Source organism: Bactrocera tryoni, chromosome 1 (genome assembly GCF_016617805.1).
Source record: "Bactrocera tryoni isolate S06 chromosome 1, CSIRO_BtryS06_freeze2, whole genome shotgun sequence".
Classification (NCBI taxonomy): domain Eukaryota; kingdom Metazoa; phylum Arthropoda; class Insecta; order Diptera; family Tephritidae; genus Bactrocera; species Bactrocera tryoni.
Window position 1 is genome coordinate 45,582,870 of NC_052499.1, and position 13,572 is coordinate 45,596,441.

The window sequence follows — 13,572 nt, forward strand, 5'->3', positions numbered from 1 at the left end:
ACAAGCTATTGTCGAGATTTCGTATGGCACTAAAGCAAGCGCGCGCACACACACGCACACACAAACACTTAAACACATGCGGTCACAATTTTTCTGGCAGTCGCGTATTTATACAAAACATATATGTATTATATTTTATAAAAATAACTTTTAGCTAACACGCAAGAAGAATTTTCATTTGAAAAGCATATAATACACAGTATATAGCTATATGTATGCGTGTGTGTGCAGCGCAGTCAGGAACGAGAGCGCAAAGCGGAAAGCGTAAAGCTGTTGAGCCATCCATGCGCAAGTACAAGCCGTTCCGTAACGTACCCGTCGTCTATATGGTGGACTCGTGCCGAAATCACAAATTCAAATTCAATCCAAAATATATAGCCAACAACAACAATAAGCGCCTTGCTCGAGTATCTGCTCACACACACACACACACACAAGCCCAGCGTTGGAGGCATTTACGCTTGCAACACACGCTGTACACGCCACGAATTTTATTATAGATACACACTTGGGTATTAAGACGATTTTGCCGATCACTTTCGTAGCTCACCGAAATTTCGTTATATAGTAAATATAAGTATGTACTACATCCATATATGATTACGAATTTATTTAATTATTACAGCAAATTATTTACACTCGAGCCCACAGGTAATTAAATACTTAATAGCACTTTATAGCAAACACTTTACTGCTAGGGCTGCTGCCTGCACGGATTGTATTAAGCAAATATATATAAATATTTCTATATAGTATTTTCACCGATTTTTCACACTTATCCGACTTGCCGCGAGTACCTTTCAGCCACGATGTGCTCGCGCCGTCTAAATACACACGCTCAATTTGGACTCGAACAGACAGAGTTTTCAACGGTTTTGGCTGCCATGAAGCGTATGTCCTAAAAATAAATCGGTTGTATGAATGCTTTATTTTCAGCCACGAACCTCATCGGCTATAGATACCTATGTATGTGCAGCGCACGGCTAAGCACGAGAGAGTGACGATCTGTGCGATTATGTATTAAATATGTAGGTGAGTGCGTTTGTTCTTGTAGCGAGCATAGTGCCCGCAAGCAAGAGAGGCACGCGCCACACACGAGTTGCGGCCGAGTGTTGCCGATGCATAATGCAGAGAATTTGGAATTGTATTGTTGCTCCGGCTCTATGTATCTTAGAGACATCTGTATCTATACATCTGTACCATGTCGATCAGTAAAATTATTTGTAGAACTAAGAAATGTTCTTAGCTGTTAATTTGAAGTTGTATTTGTTGTGAAAGTAGAAAGGAAATTAGTGTAGAAATACAACGCTGTGATACTTAATAAATATTTTCAAAAGGCTTTATTAGAGCTCCATGCTGTACAGGAAGGAAACAGGAATTGTTAGAGTCAGGAATATATCATAGAATTTTGACTCGGCACATAAAATGGTCCCGAAATAGAGATAGGAATTATGAGCAGTTTAGCCGTACATGGTTACTCAAGTTTCTTGATCTATTCTGTTTGCAACGCCGTATTTGGATATCTTTTCAGAACGCTTTGGATGAAAATGAATGCAGGAAAACCCAAAAACAATCCATTTATGAAGCGGAATGATGATGTCAAGGGAAAACTAATTTGGTCGAATCACCGTTGTCCTGGCGCAAGCGGTTACTATCCAGGGTTAAGGTACTACCCACGACCACATCCTTAATTAAATGGACCTACACGAAAAAGAACTGCCTCTTTGGCGCTATGTCTGAACTTGGTATCCCTGCTAAACTAATACGGCTGTTTACGTTGAGCAACACAAAAAGCTCCGTCAGGATCGGGAAGGACCTTTCCGAGCCGTACGATACCAAGCGAGTTTTCAGACGAAGATACTCTCTATCGTGTGACTACTTCAATCTATGGACAATGACAAAGGGAAGAAGAACTGACGCGCTGAAGTAAACTCGCCTATAACCACGTAAGCCTTTTTTACGCCAATAAAGAAGAAGATACTGTCAAACAATTGGACCATCTGAAGGAAGCAATCGCCCAGAAAAACCTAGCTTTGGGCAAAAGGAGGGGAATTATGCACCATTGGGACAATGCCTGGCCACACCACCAGAAGTCAGAAGCTCTAGGAGCATAGGACCTGTAACCAGGTAATGTTTACCCATACCTATGGCGAATGATTTTTCTGATGAGAAATTCGACTTAAGTTAAGCGAATCTCACAGTTTTTTGCCAATAGGGATGAGGGTTTTATGAATAACAATATGAAATTACCTTCAAAATACTACCAAGCTAAAAAATTTTAGTGTTGCGATCTCTTTTCCCCATAAGGCTTCGATTAAGGTACATACCTACTCAAACTTGAAAACAACACTAACATTAAGTAAACATTCATGGTTAGGTAGAAAACATCCGTTTTCCCTAGATTGATATAACTTGAAGTTTAAAACTTTTGGGGATATCGGTATGCGACGTCAACAACATTAATTGCGAGCACCGTCTGAATATTATTCTATCGTGCTATCTGGCCTCTTTAATATTATACATATAAGTATATTCCTCTCTTTCTCAGTATTTTTAAGCCAGAGAGATTAACAAGAACAAAGTATATTTCTAATATACCTTTTGGCATTATAATTATTCAACTATTGTTCACAACAAGTTCTGCTGCTCCAAGTTAATATTGCTTAAATAAACCGGATATACATCCAGATCAGTTTCGGTTATGTATACGAACATCGTGAGACATTTACGTTTAACTTCGTTCCAGTGATTTAAACTTTGAAAAAGGTGTTATATAATACAAACGCAAATACATATATGTATGTGTATATATTTTTTTTTTTTTGAAAAGCCAAGAAATCCAAAATCTCAAGAATAAAATTACAAAACCTGTTTAATATATAATACCTTTGAAAACCCCATCACTCCATTTTTAATTAGTATCCCGCCGCATAGCAAGCTGTTTCCAGCTTTTCCTGGCACTTTTCACAATTCCAAATTTAATTTGTAACTGATGTAAATTTTTATCGGTTGATGGAAGGAGACTCAAAACGGTTTTCTTAGAACTCTAACAAAATTATGGATGGTGTATTTTTTCATTTGCATTGAACTTTAAAGGAAAGCATTTTCATTAAAAATAGCAATTAGTCGATTGCTTTACATAAATAAAGAATTTTAGACATTTTGGGGAACTCTCGGTCTTTTTAATATGAAAGCTGTTATGAAGAAATGCCAGTTTGCAATAATTCTTGATACAAGAACTGTGACGAAAAGAAAAACAAAAGGTTCTGAGCAAAGACACCCGTCTTAAACTTGGGTTTAGCCTAGAAAAATTACTTTAAACACTTAAGTTAGTATACCCGCACTCATTTGATAGATAGATTATAGGCATGTTCAAAAAAGTTTCAATTTCGTACACTGTGTTCCAATAAGACAAAGAAGTTTATAATATTTTACGAAATTCTCGAAACCCTCACAGCTGCTACTTCATTTCTCAAAAACAAACATGTACACCCATATATACGTTCACAAGCACATGACAACAAATACACTGGAGGTAAAAACAAATAAATTATTTTAAAGCAAAATTGTTTGAAGAAGACACTACTCGAGCATCTAGCAAAAAAGCTTTTCGAAATAATTTGCAAATTCGATTGGCTGAACGAGAGAGTAATTGAATGAATGAAATTAGCATGAAAATTCTGTATGTGTGTGTGCACACTGTCGTCTAAGCCGGTTTAGCAGTTGCTGCTGGAGTGCACTTGAAAGGGTCATCGGTGCTTATTTTATTTAACGAGCCAATTAGGCGAAGGTGAATGAAATTATTATTTACGTTTTTTCTTCCACGAAAAACGTATGAATATGTCGATTAAAAATGTAAAATGTGTTTCTGTGATTGAAACAAGCATACTTGTAAAGGGTGATCCATTTCTAGGTTCTCTACTTTTTTTTTTTAAAGAAAAAACACAAAATCCTCAAATTTAATAGGATATGTTGATTATCACTCGAAAGAGCATTTTTTTTATTTATTTTTTAAAGATTATCCTTTTCTAATCGTAGCCGCGGCTACGTGTCGGCTGGTCCATCCCTTGAGTCCAATCTTCGATGACTCGTTCGACCATTTCGACTGGTAACTGGCGAATGAAATGCGTGATGTTTTGCATCGAGGCCTGAATCGAAGCGGAATTGTTCGCATAGACTTTAGACTTTACATATCCCCACAGACAAAACTCTAACGGTGTGATTTCACACGATCTTGGTGGTCAATCGACCGGCTTTATACGGACGGTGAAATTACCTGCTCACCGAAGTGTTCTCTCAAAAAATTCATTGGTTGATTCGATATGTGAGAAGTGGCGCCGTCTTATTGTAACCAAATGTCCCCGTGGTCACGAACATCAATTTCAGGCATCAACTAGTCGGTTATCATGGCGCGATAACGATCGCCATTGACGATTACGTTCTCACCGGCATCATTTTTGAAAAAATATAGACCAATGATTCCACTGGCGCACAAACCATACCAAGCTGTTGTATTTTGCGCATAAAATGGCAACTCTTGAATCTCTTCAAGTTGCTATTCGTCCCAAATGTGGCAATTTTGCTTGTTTACATACCCATTGAGCTAGAAATGGGCCTCATCGCTGAACAAAATTCTTAGAACTTTTAAAGAACCTGTAGAGCGACGAGATGTAGCCTGGGAACGTCGAGTGGCTTTAGTTCTTACACAAGCTGTGTTTTGTGTTTTCAATTTAGGATCTCTCTTAAAAAGTCTACCTACATCGAGTACAACGATATTGCTAAAACATATAAGACTTCGAATGTACCGATAAACATACCAAAGAAAATAAAGAATGCCGTCGTAATCAGTTAAACGAGCACTAAAAACCGAAATCCAGCCTACTTATGCTTGACAGCTGTGCTGACAGCTTTCCACAGTGGTATTACACACCTTATAGAAGACTTTAAGCGAGTTGTGCGTTCTTTTGCCACTCTCATACACTTTTATTAATGAATATTGCGCAAAATTTTTAGACTTTTAAGCCGATCATGTAAATAGTTGATAAACAACAGCAGCTGAATTATAAATATCAGGTACAGCCGTAAATAGTTAATGCGACACAAGTGTCTATTAAAATTTTTCCAATCAATTTACGCATTTACCGGGCTTTTCCCCGGAGCTTAAGCCGTAATGCTACATTTGATTGATTCGAGCTGCGTGTTATCCGCCGCTTGGCTCGTACCAGCTGTTCTGTCAATTAAACTAGCTGCTGGGCGTTAGCAAAAACAGCAACAACAACAGCAATATTAGCAATCAACTATACAAAAAAGGAATAAATAAATAAGTAAAAACGACAAAGAGCGAAAAATATACAAAAGAAATCAGAGAATTCTTTTATTTGCATTGCTGAGTGTGCTGCTGCATAACAATGAGTAACGGAGGCGAGCAAACATTGCATGAATAATAGATGAAATGAATGAAAATGTGCAGCGGCATGAAAGTGTAAAAGAAAAGAACTACATACACATCAACAAAAACAAACCCAAAAACAAAAATCTTGCAAAAGAGATTAAACAATTGGCAATAAAATAATGTCGCTGGCAAAGACAAACAATGGCGGGCGTTGGCAATGAAATTCTAAAATCACCAAATCAACAAAGGTACCTCTGATAAAAATCCTCATGAAGAGTTATAACGAAAAAAAATTAATAAATATAAAAAATAGTAAAAACGAGAACATAAAAACCATAGTGGGTAATAAAATTTCCAACATAATAGAATAAAATTTCACTTCTGTAGGAATAAGTGAATGAAGTAAAAAAAAAAATTTTTATTTGGAATATTTTGATGAACTAACGTATAAAAATATGACGAATAATGATAAAAGGGAATCTCAAATTTTTATTGAAATATAGTCAAACCTGAACAGCGTACTTCGTATCTTATAATTATTGAGGCAAACAAAGGTGATTATTGATAAAATATATTGTCATATATTTTTTTAAGTTCTTTAGTTTTAATTTCATTAATTCTTTAAAATTAGTATTTTTGTTATTTAAAACAAATTTCATGTTTTCATTTTAGCAAATTTTTACTACTATTTATTCAATATTCTTAGCATAAGAGTAATCGCCCTAAAGTAGGCAACGTGTTTAGTTATTGACTTAAATAAGACGCAAGTTGACCTATAATTAAAAATTTATTGCTAAATTTGCTTGAATTTAATTCCACTTTATTTCGAATTGAAGTTTTTAATAACGTTCAGGAAGAACGGAGATACCAAACTATTGAGTGTATCTGTAGTCTAGTCACTAGTCTTTCGACAGCCGTCTTCCCTTAAAGAGCGCTTTTGTATCTCGACTTTCAGACCGACTTTAATATTTGAACAGCCGTCATAGATTTCAACCGGAGGACTAAATAATGAAGGTGAGAATCCGAAAAAATTGGGTAATTTTATATTTAATACTTTAACAATTTTTATTATTCTGGGTTCAATATCGACTAAATTAAGGCTTATCGTCTGAATATAGGCAACGTATTTTGTATTTCTATATAACAACATAGCTTACACTTAGGATGAAGTGGTACTTAACGCATTAAAAAATTACTCCATAAATTGACCAAAAATCTATTTTTTTAGAAACCGTCATTTCGTCAAAACGTTTTATTTTGCTTATTCCTTCGATTTGCTTTACCAGATTTAACTTTACTTTAACTAAATCTGTTGGATTCTTTAATCTCAGAGGATCCAGTAAAGAGATATAGTGGTCAACGCAAAACGTCTTTTTTGAGAGAATCTCCCGAATATCAGTTCCTTTCCAAATAAATATTTTTACTAATACTAGGTCTTAAAATACAGCTAAAATATTTGTACCAATTTTTTATCAATAAATTTAAAAGTTTTCTCTGAAAAAAATTCTGGAAATATCGCTTTTCTCAGTATTCTAACTGCACATAGCTCCTTAACTTTTACATATTTTTGACTAATGTGCTTAACGAAAATAAAATTTTAGCCAAAGAAATGCCACATAGTTTAAATTTTATAAAATATTGTATATATATATATGGCAACCCTAGCATCCTCACAGCTACAGAAACTACTGTTATAGTCAAAGCAATATAGGAAAACGATATTATTTGGGAATATTTTGAATTAAAATTCCTTTCAAAGTTTGAAATTAGTTTCGGGTTAGAAATAACTTCGTCATATTCCTCCAATAACGGTTTCTCAGTTATGTCAAACCCTAAACTAAATTTCTGGCAGGAAAAAACTTCGAGCAAATCGTGTAAAATTGGCTTCAAACTTCGGTCATAACTTAGAATGAATTTTTAGACCGAAAAATTTTTTACCAATTTGTTTCAAACTTCCGTCAAATTTTGAAATAAATTTCTGTAAAGAAAAAATTTCGACAGGGTCCCTCAATAATGCTTTATAATTTAGATTTTTTTTTTTAATAAATTTTTGGATAGAGCAAGTTTGACAATATGGCATAATATTGATTTTAAATTTCTAAAATCGTTTAAATTAAGTTAAAGATAGAAAATCGTTTAAAAAATGCATCTAATATTGAGTTATATATTCTATCATACCAACAAAATAATTTCTGAATAGAACACACTTCGACACATCGGTCCGGAAAATGTTTCTAATTTTTATCAAACCTTTGTGGATAAAAAAATTCGACATATTTGACCAATATTAATTTCAAATTTTCATCAAGTCCTCAAATGAATTTCTTTATAGGAAATATTTCGAAAAATTCTAGCATTCTATAATGCTTAGAAATGTTTGCCAAATGTTTACCCCAATGTGTACTATTGGGTTCTGTCAAGATTTCTGTCAAATCTTGAAATAAATTTTAGTTGCAAAAAACTTCGATACATTCATTCAACATTGATTTCAAATTGCTATGAAACCCTGATATTAGTTTCTGATTTGGAACGACTTCGGTCAAATCGGGAAATCGTGGCTTCAAGTTTTTATTATACATATTTTATTTTAAAATAAATTTCTGAATAGAAAAACATTCGACACAATCGAATGATTGAAAGTATTTAACTAAACGAGATCTTTACCCCGCAATAAAAAGTTCTATTCCACAAAGCAGCTAAGCAACTTTAAGCTTGCTGAAAAACAAATACTAAATTGTTTTGCATTTTGTAAAAAGAATTTGGTGCTACACTCAAACTATTTCAGTAAGAAAACACAAAATATTTTTAAACAAAAAATTATAAAATAGAACTTTGCGACGAGGATGGGATTCGAACCCACGCGTGCAGAGCACATTGGATTAGCAGTCCAACGCCTTAACCTCTCGGCCACCTCGTCACTGAAGCAACGCTGTGCTCGCTCAGCAATTACGCTGTCACTGCTGCTCTGCCAGTAGCTAATAATGCCGGCGGAGCATAAATGAAAGAAAAATTTCAAACCGAAGCTATAAAAGAATAAACAAAACAAAGCGCATGACGCAAAGAACACCAGCTATCATTAAAGAGTTCTAAAACAAAATGTATGTGTAAAAATAGAAATGCTAAAAGCCAACAACAAAGCGTAAAAAAAATAAATGAAACTAGTGTCAGAGTCAATAAAAATTCGCTTATCAAATCAACTGCCTTAATTCATAAAGAAATGTCTGTTTGTATGCCAGTTTATCTGTGTGATTGCGGTTGTTGTTGTTGTGCGAACACAAAGTGACACTTGTCAGTGCAAAAATATTGAAATCTCAGCGCTTTTAATAAATATTAATTATTTAACACTATTTTCACAAGATTAAATAACTGCAAGCCGACAGCGCAAGCTTTTTCTATTTTTATTTTTTCTTTATAAAATTTGTTTCGCATACAAAAATGGACTTAACCAGGCGGAAATTATTACATTTAAAAACATAGCCGCCATCTCATGCACCGCAAACGCCACCACTTGCAGCCCACACACATTTTTCTGTAATTTTGTAGGCAGGTATATAGACGGTGCTGAAAAAAATAATAGCACTATTTAATAAAATTAATAGAAGACATACTTCTGTGATCCAAATATAAGGCGAATTCGTTTATAAAATGTTAATTCATTATTTATTCTTCAAATCAATTTCAGTCACTTCAAGTTAACCCTTATTATTTAGCGATGAATCGTTTTCGACGATTTTTGCATAGTTTATTTGATAGATAAATTAATAAATATTATTACAGAATAAAAAAATTTTGAACTACACATTCTGACGACAAATATTTGTAGCAAAAAGTTCTACCCAACTGTGCATCGATATCTGCAGATCGCTGCGACTCTACCGGTGCAAACTTCTCCCAATGAAAAATCGTTTTCGAACTTATTTGCGGAATGCGCAGACAAATTGAACGGACTGCTCTTCTCAATATCCGGACAGGATAACAATTCCAGAAGCTTGCTGGGGTGTTATAATCCTATATAGAATCACGTGTTCTGGAGTTTCCCATTTCATGTCGCAAAACCGGCAGTTTGCGCAAGAGATTATACCCATGTTAGACAAGTACTTCCTGAGCCTGTAGTGCCCTGTATAGAACGCGACAAGGAGACGGAATTTGTCTCAGGGGGAGGTTGATCCCTCTCAGTAGTAGCTAGGCGTGCCGCCAAGTTCTCTCCTCCCACTCTCTCCTCCGTGCGGAGCAACTCATTTATGGTGTGGGGTCTAATCGCAATGCACGGTTCTGACCCCATCATCTTGGCCGCTACCGCAGCCAGTTCATTACACTGACTTATAGCAAAGAATTCTGCTCGGAAAACGTTCCATTGGTATGGATAGTTTGGTATGCGGTTCGCAATGCCTGCTCCAATGTCTTCCGGTGTTTTCGAGCTGTCAGTGTAGCTCTAAACTCTAAATTTCTTCGTAACGCCATCTCTACGAAGATGGGTGTGTCTTTCCCTTCATTTTTTGAGGCAACAATATCTTAAGCACTAACTATTTTTATCCTCCTCACCCCTTTTTTAACATGATGCAAAATTTTAACAAAAAGCCCCCTGAAATTTGAATTCTGCTTGCGCCGCTGTGACATATTATTTCCAGAAATCGACGCTCTCTGACTTTCCTTAAGGTAACTCACTGGTTCACCGATATTTTCGGTTAAAACTCAACCACAGTCATTGTGGGTCACATATGCGGTATCTGGGAACTAGAAAATTGTTGGTCCAATTACGACTATTTTTGGACGTGAGTTCGCATATGACGCCTAAGCTTGTTAGAACGGAATTGCCTACAAATAAGAGTATTATGTTCAAATTACTGAACAGAAGAAGGGTGAAAAAATTTAAAGTTTTCGTATACGTCAAATAATCCTCGTAATGCTATTTTTACTACCAGCACTGTATGTAAACATGTCTGTAGATATATATGAACATATACATATATAATACATATGTATATACTTTTAGCACATAATTTGAAAAATTCATTTATAAATTGCTTATTGCGTTTATAGCAACATTGTATGTCGAATATATGTATCTATGTATGCATACAGTATACTGATTCGTCTACATACGAACACACATAAATTATATGTATTTGTAGTTCGCGTATGTATTCGGTGAACCGCCACAGAGAGCGGAAACGCAAAGTCAAATAAATTGGCACCAATGCAAGCAATTAAACCTTTGAAATAAATTTGAAGCAAAATGAAAAAATAAATTAATTAAATAAACTAGTGTTGATATCCCAAAATATCGGCAAAAGCGAAATAAAAAATTGCGAAAACACAAACCAAAGCGGTAAACAGAAAACCAAAGCAACAACAAACTGCCTGCGGCCTAACATTAATTAATGCTATTAAATATTGTTTTATAAACAGTAAAAAAATTTACATCAAAATTGATTCAAATGAGCGCACATCTAATATAAACACAGCAACAACAACAACAACAATAGCAAAGATTCGGTCCTCTGGCAATTGTAGAAATTTGCAGAACATGTGTGCCACCAGAGCCACAGCCGAATAACTAAACATAATTAATTAATGCATATTGGGCATAATCTAATTAAAGCACAGAGCATATTTGCAATAATTATTCAATAGGCTCGAATTCGATTTGCCTAAGGAAGTCGCAGGGTGACTCAAAATTTTCAATTAATTGTTGTTGCATAAATTTACTTTTCTTTCTATTTTAGATTACAGTTTTTAATGACGTATTGGAAGAATGGAGACACGAGGCTATCGAATGTATTTGAAATTCAGTCACTAGTCACAGACAGTCGCCCATTAGTTCGGCTTGCGAACCAATCTAAATACCGAATCCAAAGCTAGAGCAAAATCTGAGGATTAAATCATGAAGGTCTCAGTCCGAAATATTTGTGTAATTTTTTGTGTAATATGAAGCTGCCGTGACTCTTGCTTCTCTATATACGAGTAAGTGACATTTTGTAATGACTTTTAGAACATTTTCCGAACGAGTTCGCCTATATACAATCTTTGAAATTTAACTTTCGAGAATAAGACAAGCTGGAAGCAACTGATTTGCATTATTTGTGAGAGTCTTATGTGGTATAATTAGGTTTCTAGTTGATCAAGTTATTTCAATAAGGGAACTTCTGAAATATCTAGTTCTACTGTTCGAACTATTATTTTAGCTCGCTCTATTACAGTTTTAACAGTGAAGAGTTGAAAAGTGTTTTAAAGGAACAAAATACAGTAGGAGCAAAAACTAGGGTTGATAACGAGTTTCCGGACACTGCCTCAGGAAACTCAACCGTCAATGAATAATATGCTAAGTTTACGTAGGTTGCTATATATATTTCTGGCCTAATAATGTAAATAGACTTATTTATCAACGAAAATGTTTTTTTTTTATTTTTTTTTGTCGATTGCTTTTTTGTTTCGGGCTCATACGCATAGATCCATGATTCGTCACCTGTGACGATCTTATAAACGTCTTTTGAAGCACCGCGATCGTATTTTTTCAGCATTTCTTTACACCAATCCACACGAGCCTTTTTTTGAGCGATTGTCAAATTGTGCGGGATCCAACGAGAACAAACCTTTTTTACGGCCAGGTGTTCATGCAATATCGAATGTATGCTGGTGGGAGAAATGTATAGGCATGCCGCTATCTGAAGGTATGTTACATGACGGTCTTGCATTATCAGTTCACGTACGGCATCGATGTTTTCTGGCACAACGGCTGTTTTTGTACGACCTTCACGGAATTCGTCTTTGAGCGAGCGTCGGCCACGATTGAATTCGTTGTACCAGTTTTTCACAGTGCTATAGGATGGTGCTTCATAGCCATACAAAGATTTTAGTTCATCGATGCACTCTTGTAGTGATAATCCACGTCGAAAGTTGTGAAAAATGATCGCACGAAAATGTTCACGAGTTAATTCCATTTTTTGGCCGAGATGAATTTTTTAATTCCCTGTAAATAAAGCAATTCACGACTAAATGACAAAACGTTCTGAGTGATGTTATGCTAAAAAATGTCAAACTTTCCAATGGTAATGTCAGATTGCACCTGGCAACACTTAGTGTTGCCCTAGGCCAGAATATATATAGCAGCCCTCGTAGACGTGATGAAATGAACACCGAAGACAGTGAACGCAGTGAACGCCCGAAACCCGGTTCTTACCGACGAAAACATCAGCAGGGTGCACAAAATAGTTTTGGATGACCATAAAATGATATGTTTCAAGATAGCAGACACACTAAAGATATCAACTGAAAATGTAAATCATATCATTCAGGAATATTTGGGTATGAGAAAGCTCTGTACAAACACGATTACGAGTTGATGATTCGGATCAGTGTTTGGAGCTGTTCAAGCTTAATAAAATGGACTTAATAATAATGAAATGCACACTGTAAACCCGCGTAGAAAAACGCAACAGTCAACTGGCAAGGTTATGGGAAGCGCATGTTATCATTTTTATTGACCTTAAAAAAGTAAGGACCATCAACAGCGACTATTACATAGCAATATTAGACCGTTTCAAGGACGAAACTGCCGAAAAACGCCCGCATTTAAAAAAAAGTAAGTGTTGTGTCACCGAGACGGTGTCAAAAGTCAGTGATAACGATGGCAAAAGTCTATGAATTGTGCTTCGAATTGCTTCTGCATCCAATGTATTCTTTAGATCTGGCCCCCGGCAACTATTTTCTGTTCTCAGGTTTTAAAAATTTTCATCGAATGAAAAAGTGACAAATCGTTCTACAAAAGAACACCTATGTTAAAATAAAAATACATTTTGCACAGATAGTGCCCTCTAGATATTTCATCTTAACGCCAAAAATGGTCGAAATAGGACTATAACTTTTCAAGAGCTCAGACGCCCAATATGTGTTCCCCAGTGCGTACGGCTGACTTTTTGCCGATAAAATAGTATGCCTGTATGTCAAAAATTGGTTTGCACCGGGTCAATGCTTCGCTAGCTCTCATATACCTATTGTTAAGGTTTTCGAACTTCCGATTGACTTTATACCGCATAAAAACGGCAAATATATGAGTTATCGTATTGAAAGTGAGAAGGCGTGTTTTCTTATAACTTTGTGTCTAAACTGGATAAAATTGTGAAAGCTTGGCCTTGTTCCCACATCAGTAACAAACCTTATGTACCTGAAGTTATTTCCCT

The 13,572-nt window shown here is 35.5% G+C and overlaps 1 protein-coding gene and 1 non-coding gene across 6 annotated transcripts in view; both read right to left on the reverse strand.

The window, feature by feature from the left end:
- Positions 1-13,572, reverse strand: part of LOC120782751 (serine/arginine repetitive matrix protein 2) — a 140,796-nt gene that overhangs the window by 71,523 nt on the left and 55,701 nt on the right. The window lies entirely within an intron of this gene.
- Positions 8,228-8,309, reverse strand: Trnas-gcu. Its single transcript has one exon. It is a non-coding gene; the product is annotated as a tRNA-Ser (tRNA).